Source organism: Delphinus delphis, chromosome 12 (genome assembly GCF_949987515.2).
Source record: "Delphinus delphis chromosome 12, mDelDel1.2, whole genome shotgun sequence".
Lineage (NCBI taxonomy): Eukaryota > Metazoa > Chordata > Mammalia > Artiodactyla > Delphinidae > Delphinus > Delphinus delphis.
In genome coordinates, this window is record NC_082694.2 from 66,818,932 (window position 1) to 66,844,306 (window position 25,375).

The window sequence follows — 25,375 nt, forward strand, 5'->3', positions numbered from 1 at the left end:
TAGTGGGTGCTAGAAAATTACTTTGAAGTAAATAAATTGAAATTTCCTTAAAATTAAAAAAAATGTGTTTAAATATTGGATATTTAAGAACTATGGGTCAAGGATAAAGGAGTGTGGAAGAAAGAGGAGCAGGCCACAGTCCTTAGAAACTAACAAGTTCCTGGGGATAAAAGGCAAGGACGGCTTGATGTGTGGCCCTGGCCACCTGCCCTTGTCCACTACACAGTCACTCTTTGGTCCACAGCCATCAGCTGTCCAGGGCTCTCTATTAGGCAGCCCATTTTCAGTGACATCCCTTGGGTGGCACTCCATGCAGATGCTCTCCTCCCCTTACCTTTTTCTCCTCCTCTGAAATCTAATACATGAATGAATGGATGAGTTGGCCTACCCTTAGGGTAGATGTATCTGGGAAAGACCCATTATCTGGGCAAGACAGGGAAATTGGAGTGGGCCAGGCCCCTCAAAGCACTCCCAGGTCAGTCAGTGCATGTTGACTACAGCCTTCCAGCAAAGTGTTGCTAATAGTGAGGATTTTAGGTCAATGAGGAGGCAAGGCCAGCTGTGAAGATGAACTGAGATGCTGCGCATGAGGCAGTCACCACAGCACTTGGCACGTGGTAAGTGCATCTCTAGATGTTATTTGTACCATGATTATGCTTATTCTCATTGAAATCAGTTAAAATGCTTTTGTCTGCAAGTAACAAAGACCCAACTAAAAGTAGCTGAACGATCTTTTATAATGAGAAGTCAAGAGTTGGTGTGTCTTTAGGGTTGGTTAATTCAGGAGCACATGGAAAAGCAGGAGCACAGGAGCACCCAGGTCCTTTCTGTCTTTCCACCCTGCCTTCCGTAGGGTGGGTGGCTGCAGAAGCTCCAGGCACCTTCACATGAAGCTGAAAAAGGGCAGAGTTTGTCCTTTGTTCCTTCATAAGAGAATGGAAAACTTTTACAAAGGCTGCTAGTCGTTTTCCGCTTGTGTCCCATTTGTTAGGGCTACCTCACATGACTATGCCTAAATCAAGAGGAAATAACACAATTCACATAGTCTCAAACTTGACCTTGCATCAGAATCATTGGGAGGGCTTGTTAAAACAGACATTGCTGGGCTGCATCCCCAGAGATTCTGAGTCAGTAGGTCTAGGGTAGGGCCTGAGAATTTGCATTACTAACAAGTGCTCTGTTAGTATAGGGGCCACACTTTAATAACCATTGGCTTAAACTGTTCAGTAGTCATCTCCCAGGTCTAGAGCAGTGCTCTTGAAGTACATAGATATCCCAAACCTGATCAGAGTTGAGGCTCTGTTAGCAAGAAGGAAGGGGGAAAATGCCTGCTGGTTAGTCACATCATCATTTTTAATTTTTGGAGTTATAGAAAGGGCAGAAGGTTTCATATTAGGCTCTTGATTCCCTCTGGGTCATATCTTGTAGGGGTGCTTTCCTTTCACTTAGGACAATCCCAGAGAACGTCTGGATTACCAATTCAACTCAGCCGAAGACAGGAGAAATTTCACTGTCATGCTATTACATGGGCTCTTGGACCTCAAATATTAAGTTTAGTAGACCACTGGAGATGGCAGTGGCTGCTCCTTCCCCCTCTCTCTTCTTCCTCATCTTCCTCTTCTTCCTTCTTTTTTTGTCCCTACAAACTTCAGCATCATATGAAACTTTCATATTTCAGAGAACCAAATTCTCCCTTGTCCTGCAATGTGTCCACTCCAAGCTTCCCACTTTGGGGCTGTGCAGCTCCTTTGGTAGCAAAGGCTGAGGGCCTTATAGCTGGAATCTGAGCAGTCACAGGCTCAGTCATCAGGAAGCTTGATGCTGTGGTTACTTCTAAATGAACAGTCATTATGGATGCTAATTGAACTTGAAGTTAATGAAAAAGGGTTATTTTACAGGGCTTAAGTCGAGGCCAAAATTCTTATTACAAGTTAATTATTCTCCTTAAAAGGCACTATTACAGCCATGATTGTTTTTTATCAAGTTTTTCTCTAGTGATGAAAGAGATTTCTTCGAAGGCAGATTCCTGACATAATTATTCACCTCATCTAATTCTTAATCACCGATCATTTCTCTCTAGGTAAAGGTTAATCAAAGGTATGTGAATTGTATATTCTGCCATAATTGCATTTGATCAGTTTCAAAGAAACCCTTTTCTCTTCCATCTTTGGTTAGAAATGTGGTCTTTCTCTGTACTTTTAAACCTAAAACCTGGAAGAAGGAATCAAAATGGGCTCACTGAGTAAAATGGACCGGTTCTGCTACTGGTGGCGGCAGGAGATGGATTACTCTGGGTGTGCCTGGAGCCAGGGGAAGGTGTGGGAGAGAGATTCTCTGTGGATCTACTGTTGGGAATCAACAACGTAGAAACTAGGTCTTCTGTATTCTTTCCCTTCACTTTTCTTCCCTCTTTTTTCACATCTTTTTACATGGGGTTTAAGCATTCAACATAAGAGTTTGGGGGCAACACATTTCGATTCATGTTGACACCCAATTCACCATCACAGCTCTGTGCTTTTGTCAAGCTATTTCTTCTTTTGGGTGCCCTTTCCATTCCTCTCCAACTGTGGCAATGCTCTTCATATCTCAAATCTCTGCTTAAATGTCAACTCTTCCAAGCCACATAGCCCCCACCCTGCCTCCTTCAAGAGGGATTTACTACCTCAGAGCTGTGACTGCATTCCTTGCCCGGCTGTTTCTATGGCAGTGTCTGTCTTCTTGCATCCCCTCTGCCACTCCCGTAATACCACTGCAGGGAACAGTTTGTGGACCCCCATGGGACATTTAGTTTATGCCCCTTACAATGGAGAGACATATGCCAGAATCTTCTGGCACCAAACACAATGCCTGTGAAATGAATAGAAGGCCAGGGAAAGCCATAGACCCATAACCTGTAGCCAGCCCCCGCTTTTCACTCCTGCCATTGGCAATACTGGAAAGCCACTGACTCACTCCTGTGGTCCTCCTTTCAAATGCCCATTGGCCATAAGGAAACTCCTAGAAGAGCCAATAGCCAATAACCTGCTGATAAACCAGTAATTAACCGGATTGAGGCTCACAATTAACATGGTGAGGGACCTCCTGAATTAAGCCTCTGGAAGTACTATTAAAATGCAAATATAATCCAGAAGGAGTAAAATAAGAAACCATGACCAATCATGCAATACTCATTTACAAAGGCCATGATTTCTTTTCCACATTATTTAACCAGTCACCCAGTAGGTTTCTGAAGGAATGGTACAGGAGCAGGACCACGGTTTAGCCAGGCTGACAGCCACAGCACAGGGATTCTTGGAGCTGCACCTTCCATTCTCAGTTTTTGTCTCTCTGCCAAGACTTCTAGTCATATAACTTTCAACTCACAGCCCATTCTCTTTTAGAGCAAAGCTTTGTCTTTTAACCCTTGTTCACATTGTTTCTTTCAAAATGAAAAAAAAGATCTCCTAATGGAACTCCGATTCACTCCAGTGTTGTCTGCCTTCCTAGGTTGTCACTCATTCACAGTGCAAAATGGCGAGGAGGAGGCTATCCTGAATAATAAATTTCAGGGCTAATTAAGAATTAGAGAGAGAATTAGGCTCAACCAGCAGTCCTTGTGTGTGCCACTGTAACTTGCCAACCCCAAATCCTGCCTTATCTCCAGGCATAAAAGCCACATTAAGTTTTAAGACCTGACTCAATAATATATTATGGATAATGATGACACCTTGATATTAAGTCTTCAGAAAGGAACCTGGGCATATGACTTGACATATTGAGGTTTTACCACTGATAGAAATGTTAGAGTTTTATGGCTTTCACTGATTGTTAAGCAAATACTATATCTTTCTATGGAAAATACTAACCCAAAAAGTGCATTTTAAGAGGAGTATGTGTAAGCAGAGTGTGTGTTTGTGTGTATGTGTGTGTGTTTAACACATTGCCATACTTAGATAGTTCCCTGTCTTTCTCTAAATGGAAAAGCAAAATACTTGAGAATTTAAAGGGAGTTGAAAGTCAAAGAATATCCTGCATTAAAAAAAGTGCTTAGTAGGGCTTCCCTGGTGGCGCAGTGGTTGAGAGTCCGCCTGCCGATGCAGGGGACACGGGTTCGTGCCCCGGTCCGGGAAGATCCCACGTGCCGTGGAGCGGCTGGGCTCGTGAGCCATGGCCGCTGAGCCTGCGCGTCCAGGGCCTGTGCTTCGCAACGGGAGAGGCCACAACAGTGAGAGGCCCGCGTATGGCAAAACAAAAAAAAGTGCTTAGTGCAGTCTGGCTGCACCACAGCTGCCAGGCCGTTGGCCGACGCAGGGAGCCCTGCAGCGATGTGGACTAGGCCGTGTGGATGACAGGCTCTTGGTGCTCCAGCCAGGCGTCAGGGCTGTGCCTCTTAGGTGGGAGAGTTCAGGACAATTGGTCCACCAGAGACCTCCCAGTTCCATGTAATATCAAACGGCGAAAATCTCCCAGAGATCTCCATCTCAACGCCAAGACCCAGCTCCACTCAACGACCAGCAAGCTACAGTGCTGGACACCCTATGCCAAACACCCTATGCCAAACAACTAGCAAGACAGGAACACAACCGCACCCATTAGCAGAGAGGCTGCCTAAAATCATAATAAGGCCACAGACACCCCAAAACACACCAATAGATGTGGACCTGCCCAGCAGAAAGACAAGATCCATCCCCATCTACCAGAACACAGGCATTAGTCCCCTCCACCAGGAAACCTACACAACCGAGTGAACCAACCTTAGCCACTGGGGGTAGACACCAAAAACAACGGGAACTATGACCCTGCAGCCTGTGGAAAGGAGACCCCAAACACAGTAAGTTAAGCAAAATGACAAGACAAAGAAACACACAGCAGATGAAGGACCAAGGTAAAAACCCACCAGACCTAACAAATGAAGAGGAAATAGTCAGTCTACCTGAAAAAGAATTCAGAATAATGATAGTAAAGATGATCCAAAATCTTGGAAACAGAATAGAGAAAATACAAGAAATGTTTAACAAGGACCTAGAAGAACTAAAGATCAAACAATTATGAACAATACAATAAATGAAATTACAAATTCTCCTCAAGGAATCAATAGCAGAATAAATGAGGCAGAAGAATGGATAAATGACCTGGAAGATAAAATAGTGGAAATAACTACTGCAGAGCAGAATAAAGAAAAAAGAATGAAAAGAATTGAGGACAGTCTAAGAGACCTCTGGGACAATATTAAACGTACCAACAATCGAATTATAGGGGTCCCAGAAGAAGAAGAGAAAAAAAAGGGACTGAGAAAATATTTGAAGAGATTATAGTTGAAAACTTCCCTAATATGTGTAAGGAAATGGTCAAGTCCAGGAAGCACAGAGAGTCCCATACAGGATAAATCCAAGCAGAAACACCCCAAGACACATATTAATCAAACTATCAAAAATTAAATGCAAAGAAAATATATTAAAAGCAGCAAGGGAAAAACAAAAAATAACATACAAGGGAATCCCCATATGGTTAAGAGCTGATCTTTCAGCAGAAACTCTGTAAGCCAGAAGGGAGTGGCAGGACATATTTAAAGTGATGAAAGGGAAAAACCTACAACCAAAATTATCCAACAAGGATCTCATTCAGATTTGACAGAGAAATTAAAAGCTTTACAGACAAGCAAAAGCTAAGAGAATTCAGCACCACCAAACCAGCTTTACAACAAATGCTAAAGGAACTTCTCTAGGCAGGAAACACAAGACAAGGAAAAGACCTACAATAACAAACCCAAAACAATTAAGAAAATGGTAATAGGAACATACATATCAATAATTACTTTAAATGTTAATTGATTAAATGCTCCAACCAAAAGACATACACTGGCTGAATAGATACAAAAACAAGACCCGTATATATGCTGTCTACAAGAGACCCACTTCAGACCTAGGGACACATACAGACTGAAAGTGAGGGGATGGAAAAAGATATTCCATGCAAATGGAAATCAAAAGAAAGCTGGAGTAGCAATTCTCATATAACACAAAATATAATTTAAAACAAAGGCTATTATATTATAAGAGACAAAGAAGGACACTACATAATGATCAAGGGATCAATCCAAGAGGAAGATATAACAATTGTAAATATTTATGCACCCAATGTAGGAGCACCTCAGTACATAAGGCAAATGCTAACAGCCATAAAAGGGGAAATCGACAGTAACACAGTCATACTAGGGGACTTTAACACCCCAGTTTCACCAATGGACAGATCATCCAAAATGAAAATAAATAGGAAAACACAAGCTTTAAATGATACATTAAACAAGATGGACTTAATTGATATTTGTAGGACATTCCATCCCAAAACAACAGAATACACTTTCTTCTCAAGTGCTGATGGAACATTCTCCAGGATAGATGATATCTTGGGTCACAAATCAAGCCGTGGTAAATTTAAGAAAATTGATATAGTATCAAGTATCTTTTTTGGCCACAACGCTATGAGACTAGATATCAATTACAGGAAAAAATCTGTAAGCAATACAAACACATGGAGGCTAAACAACACACTACTTAATAACCAAGAGATCAATGAAGGAATCAAAGAGGATATCAAAAAATACATAGAAACAAATGAAAATGAAAACATGACGACCCAACACCTATGGTATGCAGCAAGAGCAGTTCTAAGAGGGAAGTTTATAGCAACACAATCATACCTTAAGAAACAAGAAACATCTCAAATAAACCACCTAATGTTACACCTAAAGCAATTAGAGAAAGAAGAACAAAAAAACCCCAAAGTTAGCAGAAGGAAGGAAGTCATGAAGATCAGATCAGAAATAAATGAAAAAGAAATGAAGGAAACGATAGCAAAGATCAATAAAACTAAGAGCAGGTTCTTGAGAAGATCAACAAAATTGATAAACCATTAGCCACACTCATCAAGAAAAAAGGGAGAAGACTAAAATCAATAGAATTAGAAATGAAAAAGGGGAAGTAACACCTGACATTGCAGAAATACAGAGGATCATGAGAGATTAATACAAGCAACTATATGCCAATAAAATGGACAACCTGGAAGAAATGGACAAATTCTTAGGAACGCACAACCTTCTGAGACTGAACCAGGAAGAAATATAAAATATGAACAGACCAATCACAAGCACTGAAATTGAAACTGTGATTAAAAATCTTCCAACAAACAAAAGCCCAGGACCAGATGTCTTCACAGGCGAATTCTATCTAACATTTAGAGAGGAGCTAACACCTATCCTTCTCAAACTCTTCTAAACTATAGCAGAGGGAGGAACTCTCCCAAACTCATTTTACAAGTCCACCATCACCCTGATACCAAAACAAGACAAATATGTGACAAAAAAAGAAAACTACAGGCTAATATCACTGATGAACATAGATGCAAAAATCCTCAACAAAATACTAGCAAACAGAATCCAACAGCACATTAAAAGGATCATACATTGTGATCAAGTGTGATTTATCCGAGGAATGCAACGATTCTTCAATATACGCAAATCAATCGTGATACACCATATTAACAAATTGAAGGAGAGAAAGCATATGATCATCTCAATAGATGCAGAGAAAGCTTTCGACAAAATTCAACACGCATTTATGATAAAAACCCTCCAGAAAATAGGCATAGAGGGAACTTACTTCAACATAATAAAGACCATATATTACAAACCCACAGGCAACATTGTCCTCAGTGATGAAAAACTGAAAACATTTCCACTAAGATCAGGAACAATACAAGATTGCGCACTTTCACCACTGTTATTCAACATAGTTTTGGAAGTTTTAGCCACAGCAATCAGAGAAGAAAAATAAATAAAGGAATCCAAATCAAAAAAGCAGAAGTAAAGCTGTTACTGTTAGCAGATGACATGATACTATACATAGGAATCCTAAAGATGCTACTAGAAAACTTAGAGCTAATCAATGAATTTGGTAAAGTAGCAGGATACAAGATTAATGCACAGAAAGCTCTTGCATTCCTATGCACTAATGATGAAAAATCTGAAAGAGAAATTAAGGAAACACTCCCATTTACCACTGCAACAAAAGAATAAAATACCTAAAATAAACCTATTTAAGGAGACAAAAGACCTGTATACAGAAAACTATAAGACACTGATGAAATAAATTACAGATGATACAAACAGATGGAGAGATATACCATGTTCTTGGACTGGAAGAATCAACATTGTGAAAATGACTCTACTACCCAAAGCAATCTACAGATTCAATGCAATCCTTGTCCAACTACCAACAGCATTTTTCACAGAACTAGAACAAAAAATTTCACAATTTGTATGGAAACACAAAAGACCGTGAATCGCCAAAGCAATCTTGAGAAAGAAAAACTGAGTGGAAGGAATCAGGCTCCCTGACTTCAGAGTATACTACAAAGCTACAGTAATCAAGACAGTATGGTACTGGCACAAAAACAGAAATATAGATCAATGGAACAGGATAAAAAGCCCAGAGATAAACCCACGCCCATATGGTCACCTTATCTTTGATAAAGGAGGCGAGAATATACACTGGAGAAAAGACAGCCTCTTCAATATGTGGTGCTGGGAAAACTGGACAGCTACATGTAAAAGAATGAAATTAGAACACTCCCTAACACCATACACAAAAATAAGCTCAAAATGGTTTAAAGACCTAAATGTAAGGCCAGACACTATCAAACTCTTAGAGGAAAACATAGGCAGAACACTCTATGACATAAATCACAGCAAGATCCTTTTTGACTCACTTCCTAGAGAAATTAAAATAAGAACCAAAATAAACAAATGGGACCTAATGAAACTTAAAATCTTTTGCACAGCAAAGGAAACCATAAACAAGATGAAAACACAACCCTCAGAATGGGAGAAAATATTTGCAAATGAAGCAACTGACAAAGGATTAATCTCCAAAATTTATAAGCAGCTCATGCAGCTCAATATCAAAAAAACAAACAACCCAATCCAAAAATGGGCAGAAGACCTAAATAGACATTTCTCCATAGAAGATATACAAATTGCCAACAAACACATGAAAGAATGCTCAACATCATTAATCATTAGAGAAATGCAAATCGCAACTACAATGAGATATCATCTCACACCGGTCAGAATAGCCATCATCAAAAAATCTACAAACAAAAAATGCTGGAGTGGGTGTGGAGAAAAGGGAACCCTCCTACACTGTTGGTGGGAATGTAAATTGATACAGCCACTATGGAGAACAGTATGGAGGTTCCTTTAAAAACTACAAAGAGAACTACCATATGACCCAGCAATCCCACTACTGGGCATATACCCTGAGAAAACCATAATTCAAAAAGAGTCATGTACCACAATGTTCATTGCAGCTCTATTTACAATAGCCAGGACATGGAAGCAACCTGAGTGTCCATCGACAGATGAATGGATAAAGAAGATGTGGCACATATATACAATGGAATATTACTCAGCCATAAAAAGGAACGAAACTGAGTTATTTGTCGTGAGGTGGATGGACCTAGAGTCTGTCATACAGAGTGAAGTAAGTCAGAAAGAGAAAAACAAATACCATATGCTAACTCATATATATGGAATCTAAAAAAAAAAAGTTATGAAAAACCTAGGGGCAAATCAAGAATAAAGACAGACCTACTAGAAAATGGACTTGAGGTCACGGGGAGGGGCACCGGTAAGCTGGGACAAAGTGAGAGAGTGGTAGTGTATATATGGACGTATATACACTACCAAATGTAAAATAGATAGCTAGTGGGAAGCAGTTGCATAGCACAGGGAGATCAGCTCCGTGCTTTGTGGCCATCTAGAAGGGTGGGATAGGGACGGTGGGAGGGAGGATGATGCAAGAGGGAACAGATATTTGGATATATGTATAACTGATTCACTTTGTTATAAAGCAGAAAGTAACACACCATTGTAAAGCAATATGACTCCAATAAAAACGTTAAAAAAAAAGTGCTTAGGAATAAGAATGAAGCATTAGATAACATTAGAGCACCCTGATTTTTTTAATTTTAGAAGAAAATATCCTGGCTAGAAGGCATGCTACTTGGGTTCTCAAGTCTCTTACTAATTAACTAGATGATCTTAGATAAGTTATTGAGAGTTTAAGACCTAACGCTTTGTTGGTTATTTTTTTGTTGTGTTGTGTTTTGTTTTGAGTTAGTTTTTGCCTCCATTTCTCATATAACCCTCCTAAGCAGCCCTATGAGGGAAGTACGTACACTTTTCCCACTTCACAGAGTCTTAGAGAGGTTAAGTCACTTACCCAAGTGGTAGGGCAGGGCTCTTGCCCAGGGCTCTTGGACCCCAACACCCACCGTCAACCACCATGCTGTGCTGCTGTCTTGAGTCCAACAACACCTTCCACAATGCAAATACTCAGTGAGTGCCTACTGTGAGCCAGGCACGGGGAAGGGGACAGAGACAGAAGTGGCCCCTGTTCTCAGAGCTTGCAGATCAGGACAATTAAATTCTCTCTGGGCTCCTTGATCTTCTACTATAAGAAAAGAGTTCAGGTCATTGATATCCCTTCCAGCCTGAAAGCTTATGAGCATTTAAACAATGACTTCTACTCTTCCATCTCTTTATTAATATTATTAGTCACATGCTTTTATTGGATGGCTGTCATGTGCCAGGTGCTCCACTAAGGGTTTTTATAGGATTATTGAATTTAGTCCTCATACCAGTCTAGGGAAAGACTGCAGATGAGGAAATGGAAGCTCAGAGAAGTTACCTTGGCCAAGGTCATTTCATTTATAAATGGCAGAGCAGAATTTGAACCCAGCTCTTTTAGATCCATGATCTCCCCCATGTAAACAACTTCTTGAGCTACTGCTCTTGAAATTTAATAAGCTCCATTCATTTAAATGAGCTAATCCCTATTACTACAGATATCATGAAAACAGAATTCTAGGTAACTGAGCAAGTCTGAAGCCTGGGCAGCAGCCTGCTTATTATAGGCAACATTGTACACCAGAGAATTCAGACCTGGACAGCCTCAAACCTGGTGTTTTGTTTGTTTGAAGCTGAGAATGAATCTGGAAACCTTCACAGCAGTGAGAGTTAACATTTCACCACAGTGAATTGAACTTGGGAAGTTGTTAGTTATAAAAACAACAACAACAATAGCAAAGGACTAATGTTTATACACCCCTTTACAAGTTCCCAGGCCTTTCTGCATCCATTATCTCATTTGATAGAGGAAAAGAACAATGGAATGAGTTGGAAGCCTGCAAATATATAAAATGATATTATTGAGTCTGTCAAAGAGAAACTCAGAGCAATGAGAAAAAGGAGCGGGGTCACTCGTCAGAAGCAGACAGGCTTATCTTTAAATACCTGATCAGGATGGTGGCTGAGCAGTAAATAAATGTAAAAGAACCATGAAGCTGTGAATAAATGGAGCAAGCTTTTTCTGAATGGAAAATAGCTGAAATTCCAGAGCCAGGGAAGGGGAGGGGTGGAAATATTCAGAAATTATGGCCTGAGAAGAATCTCTAAAGCTGTCAGGCAGCAGGTGATGAGAACAGCCCATCAGGAGTGGCCCAGAATAGATGGGGCTGTAAATCAAGAGGGGGAGCATTATGGCCATCACAAGGCACCGCTGTGCCTTGCTGGGGAATGGACTGGAAGACTTTATGAGAGCTGGGTCTACCTGGCTCTGGGCATGATGAAGTTGACCGTGTCAACCTTGGGAAGGCTCAAAATTCAACTTGCTTTTAAAAATGGGCCTGAGGGGTTACTTAGATTATCTTGAAGATCTGCAAGTCATTTTTTCTCTCTCTCAAGAGCGTATTTAAAATAAAAAAAGATTATATTCTGTTGGGAAATAATGTGTGCGTGGGAGGAGGGGAGAGGTTCTGGATATATAGGCTTCTATGTGTTTGAATTCCATCAGTGCCCGTAGAAGCAGTCTGGAATGTTGGTGGTGGAAGGGGTGGTCTTGGTTCCAAGTCCCAGACAGGCCACTTACCTATCAGTTATGTGAGCAATCCCTTCAGCTCTCAGCCCTCAGGTTTTCTCAGCCTCAAATTATCATCTATAGAATGGGGACAATATCCCAATTATAGATCATTGTGAGGATCAAATGAACTAATGATTGTAAAGCACTTGACATAGGGTCTAGTGCAGAGTACGTTATCAGAAGCTATTATTGGACAGGGAAATAGGCATATCTCTTCATTCAGGAATCACAATCAGCAAATGAAGAGTGTAGTAGAAATCTTTCTCTGAGTTATGCTGCATAAATAACCTCAAACTCCTGTTGCTTTACAACATTTATGTATTTCTCATTCATGCTGCCTGTTGGTTCCATGGATGGCTGGTACTGTCAGTTCCAGGCTGTCAGTAGGTTCAGATCTGCACCATGCATCTTCTCATTCTGGGATGCAGGATGAAGGGACACCTCTTATCTGAGCCTCCATATTCTCATGGCAGAGGAAACAAGTGCAAGAGAGCTCTGAGAGCCTCTGCTTGGAGCTGGCACCTTGCCACTTCTAATACATTCCAGTTGCCAAAGGAAATACTAAGCTAGGCCAACATCAGTGGGGCAGGGAAGTATATTCTCCCATGGTAGATGGAGAGGGGAGACTAAATATTCGCAGGACAATAATCGAGTCCATCTCAGGGGGTATGCTGGGGATCATGGCTGTGTGTGCACAGTCATCTGACTGGGTCAGGAGGAGATTGACTGAACTCAGTCGAGCCGCTGTTAGGTAAACAGTGGACATGAGGTTGGAGAATGGGCTTTTGTCGAATCTTGCTCTTGGCTCTGGCATTGTGTGGAGAAAGGCTGGATGTCAGGAGGGCAGTGGCTGGGTTCTCCCCACCGCTGTTGCCCTCAGGTATTGCTGCATCTGTGGCTCCGCCTGTGACATGGCAATGACTTCCCTAACCAACCCCTTCAGCTCTCAGCTTTCGGGTGGCAGTTCCAGGTCTGTGTGAGCTGATGGTGAGTCAGTGTCTCCCTAAGCAGTTGGATGTCAGTGTTAACACTTGTTCCCAGACAGCATCAGAATTCAGTGGTTTCTTATAGTTCTCCCCAGAATCATAAAGTGTCCTTCTTTATGGGCCTCAGACTTGTCATTTTTAGATGAGATGTGGTGGAGTGATCTCTAAAGCCATTTCCGGTTTCTATGGCCTTTGACCATGATGATTTGACAAGCGTTTAGGAGGCATGTATGAAATACTTGATATGAAACTTCCTAATGTAGATGTGTTAATGGCAACATTATGCTCATTAAAGCTGCATTGCATTACCCACATTACTATAAAAGGGTAATTGTCACGCGGCATCCTCTCCAGGTCTCCTGTTACACTGGGGTGCTTGTTTCTCCTACATCCTCTTTAAAAAAATCTGCTTAAAGGCTGAAGGGTGTCACTAAGGTGTGTATGACTGATCATTATTTCCATTTTTGGAGGAGATGAGTCTTTACCTCCAAAAGAATGACTTTCAAATACCATGATGTGGCAAGTGTGAAGAGGACGACACTTTGGGCAGGAAGCCCCCTCTTCTTCCTTTTTCCCAATTTGATAAATATTTATAGAGAACCAATCCCCATGCTTTCATTTATATTGACTTACTTAATCCTCACAAAACCCCCCTGAAGGAAGTCAATATCCCCAACTTACAGATGAGAAAACCTAGTTCCAAAGAAATGAACTTACCTACAGTCATACAGCCAGGAAGGGCAGATCTAGGCTACAAACTTAGGTCTATTTGCCTGCAGTTCCCCTTTTATTACATTTTGATGAGATGTGCACTGAGCTAAGAGTTGGGGGCCTCTGTCCAAGACTTGAGCCTGCTTCTGGCCTGAGTGGCCTGAGGCAAGGCTCTGACAATGTGGAATTGAGGCAAGGGAACATTTAGCTACTAGGAGACCTTTGTTTTCAAATCCAGTTCACAGTTTATTAATTCTATGACTTTAGATTAGTTACATTTATATGACAGAACTTATGATACCAGCCCTGCCCACCCCACTGAGATTCTGGGGCAGTCTGAGGACATAATAAATGTGAAAATACTTTGTAAACTGTTTAATATTATTCAAATATAGACACTTGTGGTGGTTCTCCTTAGAAGGAAATGGGAACAAAGCTGACTGCCACTTCCCTTCTTAAAGAGAGGTTCTGCCTGGAAATGAAATCCTACCCCACAAAATGTTTGTTTTGAGGGTTCCAGGATGCAAGAGAAGGAGTATCAAGTCTGTAGCTACTTTGTAGCTACAGAGAGAACAAAAGACAGAATTTCAAACTCACTTGTAGAAAACCCAGTACACAGAAATCCAGATTTCTACCAAAGGCATTCGGGGATTCAGGCTCAGGCTTGTTTGACTTGGAAACTCCCACTTTTTCATCCTAAAACACTAATTAGGCTAGGAACTAACAGAGGTTACCAAAAATGACATGGTCCCTTCACTCTAGTGACATACAGTCTGACTGGAGCAGGGAAAAGGCACACTTTCACAGAACAGCTAAATCACAGTGCAGTGTGGTATGGGGTATTGGGTCTATCACCAAGGTGAATATCTGGTTAAGACAGAGGGTGAAGCTTGCTTCTCTCCTACTGTAGGCAGGAGAGAAGGCCCTGTGTTCCACCTAAAAGTGTAATGGCCTAGAAATACTTGTTTAGAGGACTGAAAACCTCAGGATGTATATGTTTTTGGAAACAGTGCTCTATAGTATGTTTGTAAAGCACCCTGTGTTCTCTTAAGACTTCACTTGACAAAATGTGTATCAACAAACAGCATGCAAATCCCTTTTTTTATACCAACAGTGAGTTTCCCACGAGTCAGTAGGAAATGCTAGGATAGGATGTTAGGGTAAAATTTTTCTAATGGTAATGAAACCATCTTAGAAATTGACATGTAACTTGGTATTTTTTCCAAGTGGTTTTTAAATGAAAGTATAAAAGATGCAAAGATTGTGGGTATAGTAAGAAGAAATCCTTTTTGGAAAATTAATAGGAAGTCACTGTACATGTCTTGAACTTGACTTCTGTGAAATTAAAGTGCTCCAGGGCTTCCCTGGTGGCGCAGTGGTTGAGAGTCCGCCTGCCGATGCAGGGGACATGGGTTCGTGCCCTGGTCCGGGAGGATCCCACATGCCGCGGAGCGGCTGGGCCCGTGAGTCATGGCTGCTGAGCCTGCGTGTCCAGAGCCTGTGCTCCGCAATGGGAGAGGCCCGCGTACCGCCAAAAAAAAAAAAAAAAAAGTGCTCCAGAGCTACTACAACATACTGAAAGAAGCATACATGATTTCTTTTGGGTAAATCACAGCGTGTTTCAAGACCACCGGTGCCCATGTGCCTCTGAGTTCTGAACTAGGTTCAGTGACTGGAGCAGCACAACACCTGAAAGTTCTACATGTGATAAAACCTGTGCTTATTTTTATTTATTTATTTATTTTTTGCAGTACATGGGCCTCTAACTGTTGCGGCCTCTCCCGTTGCGGAGCACAGGCTCCGGACGTGCATGCTCAGCGGCCATGGCTCAAGGGCCCAGCCGTTCCACGGCATGTGGGAACTTCCCAGACCGGGGCACGAACCCGTGTCCCCTGCATTGGCAGGTGGACTCCCAACCACTGCGCCACCAGGGAAGCCCAAACCTGTGCTTATTTTGATTGAACAAATGGCAAAATCCATTAAAAAATAGGTGCTACAGAGATGGTAATTTGTAACAGTTGAGAATTAGCCCAGAAGTTGCCATATTGTATCTAGAGGTTTATATTTCTTTGAATCCTGCTTTGAATTGTATCATTTCTTAAATAAGAAAATGTAAGTTAATATAGTTGTGTTAACATTGGTCATTAGCTAATACATAAGTTCATTTTTTATAGAAAAAAAATTGATTGAACTGTGTGCTCAATGCCTCCAGGCCCAAGGCTCCATACCCAGGAATAGCCATGATAATTGGGACATTGATGTGTATGACCAGAACCCGAGGCATCAACGTTTATTGGTCAGCAGCTAGCTGAGTCACAGATATTGTCTGAATCTCCAAGAGGTGATAAACCACCAGTGAGTCCTCTTCTCACAGTCATCTTTATGGATGTGTCTCTATTCAAATGAATGGTGGAGAAAAAGGTACCCAGAAGGCTTTATGACTACCTGACCTGACATCCTCATGTGCCAGAGGTTTTCCCTTTAGCCATTTTAAGCTCCCTGTGAAATCTAAACATAAGGATATTTCTTTCTTTTGAAATAAAGGTCTTTGAACATAGCAGCTCTTCCAGTAAGCCTGAGAAGAGATTAGCTGGCTGAGTTCTAAATTAAATGAAGCTACCAGAGAATGAGACAACAGAAACAGTAACAAACAGGAAGGATTTGTGTGCAGTGGAAGATGCAACATAACGGGTTGTCAAAACCTTTTCTTTTTCTTTTTTTTTTAACATCTTTATTGGAGTATAATTGCTTTACAATGGTGTGTTAGTTTCTGCTTTATAACAAAGTGAATCAGCTATACATATACATATATCCCCATATCTCCTCCCTCTTGCGTCTCCCTCCCACCCTCCCTATCCCATCACTCTAGGTGATCACAAAGCACCGAGCTGATATCTCTGTGCTTTACGGCTGCTTCCCACTAGCTATCGTTTTTACATTTGGTAGTATATATAAGTCCATGCCACTCTTTCATTTCATCCCAGCTTACACTTCCCCCTCCCCGTGTCCTCAAGTCCATTCTCTACGTCTACGTCTTTACTCCTGTCCTGCTCCTAGGCTCTTCAGAACCTTTTTTTTTTAAAGGTTCCATATATATGTGTTAGCATATGGTATTTGTTTTTCTCTTTCTGACTTACTTCACTCTGTATGACAGACTCTAGGTCCATCCACCTCACGACAAATAACTCAATTTCGTTTCATTTTATGGCTGAGTAATATTCCATTGTATATATGTGCCACATCTTCTTTATCCATTCATCTGTCAATGGACACGTAGGTTGCTTCCATTCCCTGGCTATTGTAAATAGAGCTGCAGTGAACATTGTGGTATGTGACTCTTATAGAATTATGGTTTTCTCAGGGTATATGCCCAGTAGTGGGATTGCTGGGTCATATGGTAGTTCTATTTGTAGTTTTTAAAGGAGCCTCCATACTGTTCTCCATAGTGGCTGTATCAATTTACATTCCCACCACCAGTGCAAGAGGGTTCCCTTTTCTCCACACCCTCTCCAGCATTTATTGTTTGTAGATTTTTTGATGATGGCCATTCTGACTGGTGTGAGATGATATCTCATTGTAGTTTTGATTTGCATTTCTCTAATGATTAATGATGTTGAGCATTCTTTCATGTGTTTGTTGGCAATCTGTATATCTTCTTAGGAGAAATGTCTATTTAGGTCTTCTGCCCATTTTTGGATTGGGTTGTTGTTTTTTTGATATTGACCTGCATGAGTTGCTTGTATGTTTTGGAGATTAATCCTTTGCCAGTTGCTTCATTTGCAAAAATTTTCTCCCATTCTGAGGGTTGTCTTTTGGTCTTGTTTATGGTTTCCTTTGCTGTGCAAAAGCTTTGAAGTTTCATTAGGCCCCATTTGTTTATTTATGTTGTTATTTCCATTTCTCTAGGAGGTGAGTCAATAAGGATCTTGCTGTGATTTATGTCATAGAGTGTTGTGCCTATGTTTTCCTCTAAGAGTTTGATAGTGTGTGGCCTTACATTTAGGTCTTTAATCCATTTTGAGTTTATTTCTGTGTATGGTGTTAGGGAGTGTTCTAATTTCATTCTTTGACAAGTAGCTGTCCAGTTTGCCCAGCACCACTAATTGAAGAGGATGTCTTCTCTCCACTGTGTATTCTTTCCTCCTTTATCAACGATAACGTGACCATATGTGGGTGGGTTTATCTCTGGGCTTTCTATCCTGTTTCATTGATCTATATTTCTGTGTTTGTGCCAGTACCATACTGTCTTGATTACTGTAGCTTTGTAGTATACTCTGAAGTCAGGGAGCCTGATTCCTCTGGCTCCATTTTTCTTTCTCAAGATTACTTTGGCTGTTTGGGGTCTTTTGTGTTTCCTTACAAATTGTGAAATATTTTGTTCTAGATTTGTGAAAAATGCCAGTGGTAGTTTGATAGGGATTGCATTGAATCTGTTGATTGCTTTGGGTAGTAGAGTCATTTTCACAATGTTGATTCTTCCAATCCAAGAACATGGTATATCTCTCCATCTATTTGTGTCATCTCTAATTTCTTTCATCAGTGTCTTATAATTTTCTGCATACAGGTCTTTTGTCTCTGTAGGTAGGTTTATTCCTAGATATTTTATTCTTTTTGTTGCAATGGTAAAGGGGAGTGTTTTCTTAATTTCAATTTCAGACTTTTCATCAGTAGTGTATAGGAATGCAAGAGATTTCTGTGCATTAATCTTGTATCCTGCTACTTAACCAAATTCATTGATTAGCTCTAGTAGTTTTCTGGTAGCATCTTTAGGATCCTCTATGTATAGTATCATGTCATCCGCAAACACTGACAGCTTTACTTCTTCTTTTCCAATTTGGATTCCTTTTATTTATTTTTCTTCTCTGATTGCTGTGGCTAAAACTTCCACAACTATGTTGAATAATAGTGGTGAGAGTGGACAACCTTGTCTTATTCCTGATCTTAGTGGAAATTGTTTCAGTTTTTCACCATTGAGGATGATGTTGGCTGTGGGTTTGTCATATATAGCCTTTGTTATGTTGAGGAAAGTTCCCTCTGTGCCTACTTTCTGGAGGGTTTTTTATCATAAATGGGTGTTGAATTTTGTCGAAAGCTTTCTCTGCATCTATTGAGATGATCATATGCTTTCTCTCCTTCAATTTGTTAATATGGTGTATCACGATTGATTTGCGTATATTGGAGAATCGTTGCATTCCTCGGATAAACTGCACTTGATCATAATGTATGATCCTTTTAATGTGCTGTTGGATTCTGTTTGCTAGTATTTTGTTGAGGATTTTTGCATCTATGTTCATCAGTGATATTGGCCTGTAGTTTTCTTTCTTTGTGACATCTTTGTCTGGTTTTGGTATCAGAGTGATGGTGGCTTCGTAGAATGAGTTTGGGAGAGTTCCTCCCCCTGGTATAGTTTGGAAGAGTTTGAGAAGGACAGGTGTTAGCTCTTCTCTAAATGTTTGATAGAATTGACCTGTGAAGCTATCTGGCCCTGGTCTTTTGTTTGTTGGAAGATTTTTAATCACAGTTTCAATTTCAGTGCTTGTGACTGGTCTTTTCATATTTTCTATTTCCTCCTGGTTCAGTCTCAGAAGGTTGTGCATTTCTAAGAATTTGTCCATTTCTTCCAGGTTGTCCATTTTATTGGCATATAGTTGCTTGTATTAATCTCTCATGATCCTTTGTATTTCTGCAATGTCAGGTGTTACTTCCCCTTTTTCATTTCTAATTCTATTGATTTTAGTCTTCTCCCTTTTTTTCTTGATGAGTCTGGCTAATGGTTTATCAATTTTGTTTATTTTCTCAAAGAACCAGCTTTTGTTTTATTGATCTTTGCTATTGTTTCCTTCATTTCTTTTTCATTTATTTCTGATCTGATCTTTATGGTTTCTTTCCTTCTGCTAACTTTGGGGTTTTTTTGTTCTTCTTTCTCTAATTGCTTTAGGTGTAAGGTTAGGTTATTTGAGATGTTTCTTGTTTCTTAAGGTAGGCTTGTATAGCTATAAACTTCCCTTTTAGAACTGCTTTTGCTGCATCCCATAGGTTTTGGGTCGTCGTGTCTCCATTGTCATTTGTTTCTAGGGTTTTGTTTTGTTTTGTTTTGTTTTTTGCGGTATGCAGGCCTCTCACTATTGTGGCCTCTTCCGTTGCAGAGCACAGGCTCCAGACACGCAGGCTCAGTGGCCATGGCTCACGGGCCCAGCTGCTCCGAGGTGTGTGGGATCTTCCCAGACCGGGGCATGAACCCATGTCCCCTGCATCGGTAGGTGGACTCTCAACCACTGTGCCACCAGGGAAGCCCTGTTTCTAGGTATTTTTTGATTTCCTCTTTGATTTCTTCAGTGATCTCTTGGTTATTAAGTAGTGTGTTTTTTAGCCTCCATGTGTTTGTATTTCTTACAGATATTTTCCTGTAATTGATATCTAGTCTCATAGCATTGTGGTTGGAAAAGATACTTGATCTGATTTCAATTTTCTGAATTTTACCAAGGCTTGATTTGTGACCCAAGATATGATCTATCCTGGAGAATGTTCCATGAGCACTTGAGAAGAATGTGTATTCTGTTGTTTTTGGATGGAATGTCCTATAAATATCAAGTAAATCCATCTTGTTTAATGTATCATTTAAAGCTGTGTTTTCCTATTTATTTTCATTTTGGATGATCTGTCCAATGGTGAAAGTGGGGGGTTAAAGTCCCCTACTATGAATGTGTTACTGTTGATTTCCTCTTTTATGCCTGTTAGTATTTGCCTTATGTATTGAGGTGTTCCTATGTTGGGTGCATAATATTTACAATTGTTACATCTTCTTCTTGGATTGATCCCTTGATCATTATGTAGTGTCCTTCTTTGTCTCTTGTAATAGTCTTTGTTTTAAAGTCTATTTTGTCTGATATGAGTATTGCTACTCCAGCTTTCTTTTGGTTTCCATTTGCATGGAATATCTTTTTCCATCCCCTCACTTTCAGTCTGTATGTGTCCCTAGGTTTGAAGTGGGTCTCTTGTAGACAGCATATATATGGGTCTTGTTTTTGTATCCATTTAGCGAGCCTGTGTCTTTTGGTTGGAGCATTTAATCCGTTCACATTTAAGGGAATTATCGATATGCATGTTCCTATTACCATTTTTTTAATTGTTTGGGGTTCGTTTTTGTAGGTCCTTTTTTTCTCTTGTGTTTCCCACTTAGAGAAGTTCCTTTAGCATTTCTCATAGAGCTGGTTTGGTGGTGCTGAATTCTCTTAGCTTTTGCTTGTCTATAAAGCTTTTGACTTCTCTGTCAAATCTGAATGATTTCCTTGCTGGGTAGAGTAATCTTGGTTGTAGGTTTTTCTCTTTCATCACTTTAAATATATCCAGCCACTCCCTTCTGGTTTGCAGAGTTTCTGCTGAGAAATCAGCTGTTAACCTCATTGGGATTCCCTTATGTGTTAACTTGTTGTTTTTCCCTTGCTGCTTTTAATATTTATTCTTTGTATTTAATTTTTGATAGTTTGATTAATATGTGTCTTGGGGTGTTTCTTCTTGGATTTATCCTGTATGGGACTCTGTGCTTCCTGGACTTGACCAACTATTTCCTTTCCCATATTAAGGAAGTTTTCAACTATAATCTCTTCAAATATTTTCTCAGTGCCTTTCTTTTTCTCTTCTTCTTCTGGGACCCCTATAATTTGAATGTTGGTGCGTTTAATGTTGTCCCAGAGGTCTCTTAGACTGTCTTCTATTCTTTTTATTCTTTTTTCTTCATTCTGCTCTGCAGTAGTTATTTCCACTATTTTATCTTCCAGGTCACTTATGCATTCTTCTGCCTCAGTTATTCTCTATTGATCCCTTCTAGATAATTTTTAATTTCATTTATTGTGTTGTTTATCTCTGTTTATTTGCTCTTTAGTTCTTCTAGGTCCTTGTTAAACTTTTCTTGTATTTTCTCTATTCTGTTTCCAAGATTTTGGATCATCTTTACTATCATTATTCTGAATTCTTTTTCAGGTAGACTGCCTATTTCCTCTTCATTTGTTAGGTCTGGTGGGTTTTTTCCTTGCTCCTTCATCTGCTGTGTGTTTCTCTGTCTTCTTATTTTGCTTAACTGACGTGTTTGGGGTCTCCTCCTCACAGGCTGCAGGTTCGTAGTTTCCTTTGTTTTTGGTTTCTGTCCGCAGTGGCTAAGGTTGGCTCAGTGGGTTGTGTAGGCTTCCTGGTGGAGGGGACTATTGCCTGTGTTCTGGTAGATGAGGCTGGATCTTGTCTTTCTGGTGGACAGGTCCATGTCTAGTGGTGCGTTTTGGGGTGTCTATGGCCTTATTATGATTTTAGACAGCCTGTCTGCTAATGGGTGGGGTTGTGTTCATGTCTTGCTAGTAGTTTGTCATAGGGTGTCCAGCACTGTAGCTTGCTGATCGTTGAGTGGAGCTGGGTCTTGGCGATGAGATGGAGATCCCTGGGAGATTTTCACTGTTTGATATTACGTTGGGCTAGGAGGTCTCTTGTGGACCCGTGTCCTGAACTTGGCTCTCCCACCTCAGTGGCACAGCCCTGACTCTGGCTGGAGCACCAAGGGCCTGTCCTCCACACGGCTCAGAATAAAAGGGAGAAAAGAAAGAGGAAGATAAAATAAAGTTATTAAAATAAAAAATAGAAAATAATTATTAAGAAAAATACTTTTCTTAAGTAATAAAGAAAAAAGAAACGCACAGATGGAACCCTAGGACAAATGGTAAAAGCAAAGGTATACAGACAAATTCACACACAGGAGCATACACATACACACTCACAAAAAGAAAAAGGGAAAAAAAAAATATATATATATATATCGTTGCTCCCAAAGTCCACCTCCTCAATTTGGGATGACTCGTTGTCTATTCAGGTAGTGCACAGATGCAGGGTACATCAAGTTGATTGTGGAGATTTAATCCACTGCTCCTGAGGCTGCTGGGAGAGATTTCCCTTCTCTTCTTTGTTCGCATGGCTCCTGGGGTTTAGCTCTGGATTTGGACCTGCCTGTGTGTGTAGGTTGCCTGAGGGCGTCTGTTCTTCGCTCAGACAGGAGGGGGTTAAAGGAGCCTCTAATTCAGAGGCTCTGGCTCACTCAGGCTGGGGGGAGGGAGGGGTACGGATGTGGAACGAGCCTGCGCGGCAGAGGCCGGCGGGACGTTGCACCAGCCTGAGGCGCGCCGTGTGTTCTCCCTGGGAAGTTGTCCCTGGATCCTGGGACCCTGGCAGTGGCGGGCTGCACAGGCTCCTGGGAGGGGAGTTGTGGAGAGTGACCTGTGTTCGCACACAGGCCTCTTGGTGGCTGCAGAAGCAGCCTTAGCGTCTCATGTCCATCTCTGGGGTGCGCACTGATAGCCGCGGCTCGCATCCGTCTCTGGAGCTCCTTTACGCAGCGGTCTTAAACCTCTCTCCTCGCGCACCAGGAAACAAAGAGGGAAGAAAAAGTCTCTTGCCTCTTCGGCAGCTCCAGACCTTTTCCCGGAATCCCTCCCGGCTAGCCGTGGCGCACTAACCCCCTGCAGGCTGTGTTCACGCCGCCAACTCGAGTCCTCTCCCTGCGATCCGACCAAAGCCCGAGCCTCAGCTCGCAGCCCCGCCCGCCCGGGCGGGTGAGCAGACAAGCCTCTCGGGCTGGTGAGTGCCAGTCGGCACCGATCCTCTGTGCGGGAATTTCTCCGCTTTGCCCACTGCACCCCTGTTGCTGCGCTCTCCTCCGTGGCTCCGAAGCTTCCGCCCTCCGCCACCTGCAGTCTCCGCCCGCGAAGGGGCTTCCTAGTATGTGGAAACCTTTCCTCCTTCACAGCTCCCTCCCACTGGTGCAGAGTCCGTCCCTATTCTTAGTCTCTGTTTATTCTTTTTTCTTTTGCCCTTCCCAGGTACGTGGGGGAGTTTCTTCCCTTTTGGGAGGTCTGAGGTCTTCTGCCAGCATTCAGTAGGTGTTCTGTAGGAGTTGTTCCACATGTAGATGTATCTCTGATGTATTTGTGGGGGGGGAAGGTGATCTCCACCTCTTACTCTTCTGCCATCTTGAAGCTCCTCTCTTCTGCCCATATTTGGATTGGGTTGTTTGTTTTTTTGATATTGACTTGCATGAGCTGCTTGTATATTTTGGAGATTAATCCTTTGTCAGTTGCTTCATTTGCAATAATTTCTCCCATTCTGAGGGTTGTCTTTTTGTCTTGTTTATGGTTTCCTTTGCTGTGCAAAAGCTTTTAAGTTTCATTAGGTCCCATTTGTTTATTTTGTTTTTATTTCCATTTCTCTAGGAGGTGGGTCAAAAAGGATCTTGCTGTGACTTATGTCATAGAGTGTTCTGCCTATGTTTTCCTCTAAGAGTTTGATAGTGTCTGGCCTTACATTTAGGTCTTTAATCCATTTTGAGTTTATTTTTGTGTATAGTGTTATATGAAAGGGTAGTATCTGCATAACTTGGAAATTTGTTAAAAATGCAGAATCCTAGGCCCAACCCCACCCCTGCTGAACCAGAATCTGCATTTTTATAAGATTTCTAGGGTGGCAGTTTAAAAAGTGGGCCCCAAATCTTTGATACTTTCATTGACAGGTGGGGAGTCTATGTTTCCTGTCCTTGAATCTGGGCAGGCTTGTGACTGTTTTCACCAATAGTTAGTTAGTTATTGCAGAAGTTAGTTAGTTAGTTAGTTATTGCAGAAGTGACCCTGTATGACCTTCGGAGAGTAGGTCAGAAATGGCCCTGTAGTTTTCTCTGAGATGCTCACTGTGGGAGAAACTAGCTGTCATGTAAGAAATCTGAGCGCCCTCAGATTGTCATGAAAGCATGTTGCTAATCTGTCTCCCCTAAGCCTAGTCTTCCAGCCACCCTTGCCAAAATGCTGGACATATGAGTGAGGCCACCGTGGAACTGCAGACCAGCCCATCCACCACTGAATACCACCAAGTGACTCTAGTTGGTGCCATAGGGAGTGGAAGAGTCAGCTAAACCAAGCCCTGCCTGAATTTCTGAACCACAGAATTCATGAGATATAATAAAATAGTTGTTGTTTTAAGCCACTACATTTTTGTGGTCATTTGTTACCTAAAATGTATCAGTACCAGATGAACTGTATGCCCAATAAAAATTTGAGAAGCACTAGACAAAATGACAACAATAACTCACTCAGGGAGGCATTGAGAGAAATGTCAAATGCTAGGGTGGTTTAAGATGTTCCTGATTTCAAGTGGGAATGCTGTTCTTTCAGCCCTTCTCTTCTTGTCTTTACTGTGTCAACCACAGCAAGTCTTAAAATAAGACTGAAAACTGACATCTATTAAGTGTCTACACTGCCAAGCATTGAGCTAAGTAAGTGCTTTACTGTGTTATATCAGCTACTCTTCATGTGACCCTATGAGTGAGGTCTAATTATTCCTATGTTATCAATGATGGAACTGAAGCAAAAGAGGTTATATAACTTGCTCAAGGTAAACCACCAGGAAGTTAAATGTAGGTCTCTATGATTTGAATTTCCCTTGACTGCACTCGGTTTTCTGTTCATGGCACATGGTTGAGATGCATTTGCCCTCAGGCCAGACAAGGTACTGTCAGTTAGGGGCACTCTTACTTCCTTCTCTTTCCTCCTGGGAGGAAATGAACATGGCTGGTACCATAACCTGAGTTTTGAGTTTCATTTTTTTTTATATCCAGTCTCTGATGGAAGGGCTTACAAAGACCAAGATGCAGGTAACTAGAGAGATACAGGACCGGGGTGCTGCACATATGTGTTG

General features: G+C 41.3%; 1 protein-coding gene across 1 annotated transcript in view; it reads left to right on the forward strand.

The window, feature by feature from the left end:
* Positions 1–25,375, forward strand: part of ALK (ALK receptor tyrosine kinase) — a 728,753-nt gene that overhangs the window by 28,149 nt on the left and 675,229 nt on the right. The gene's annotated exons all lie outside the window — the stretch shown is intronic.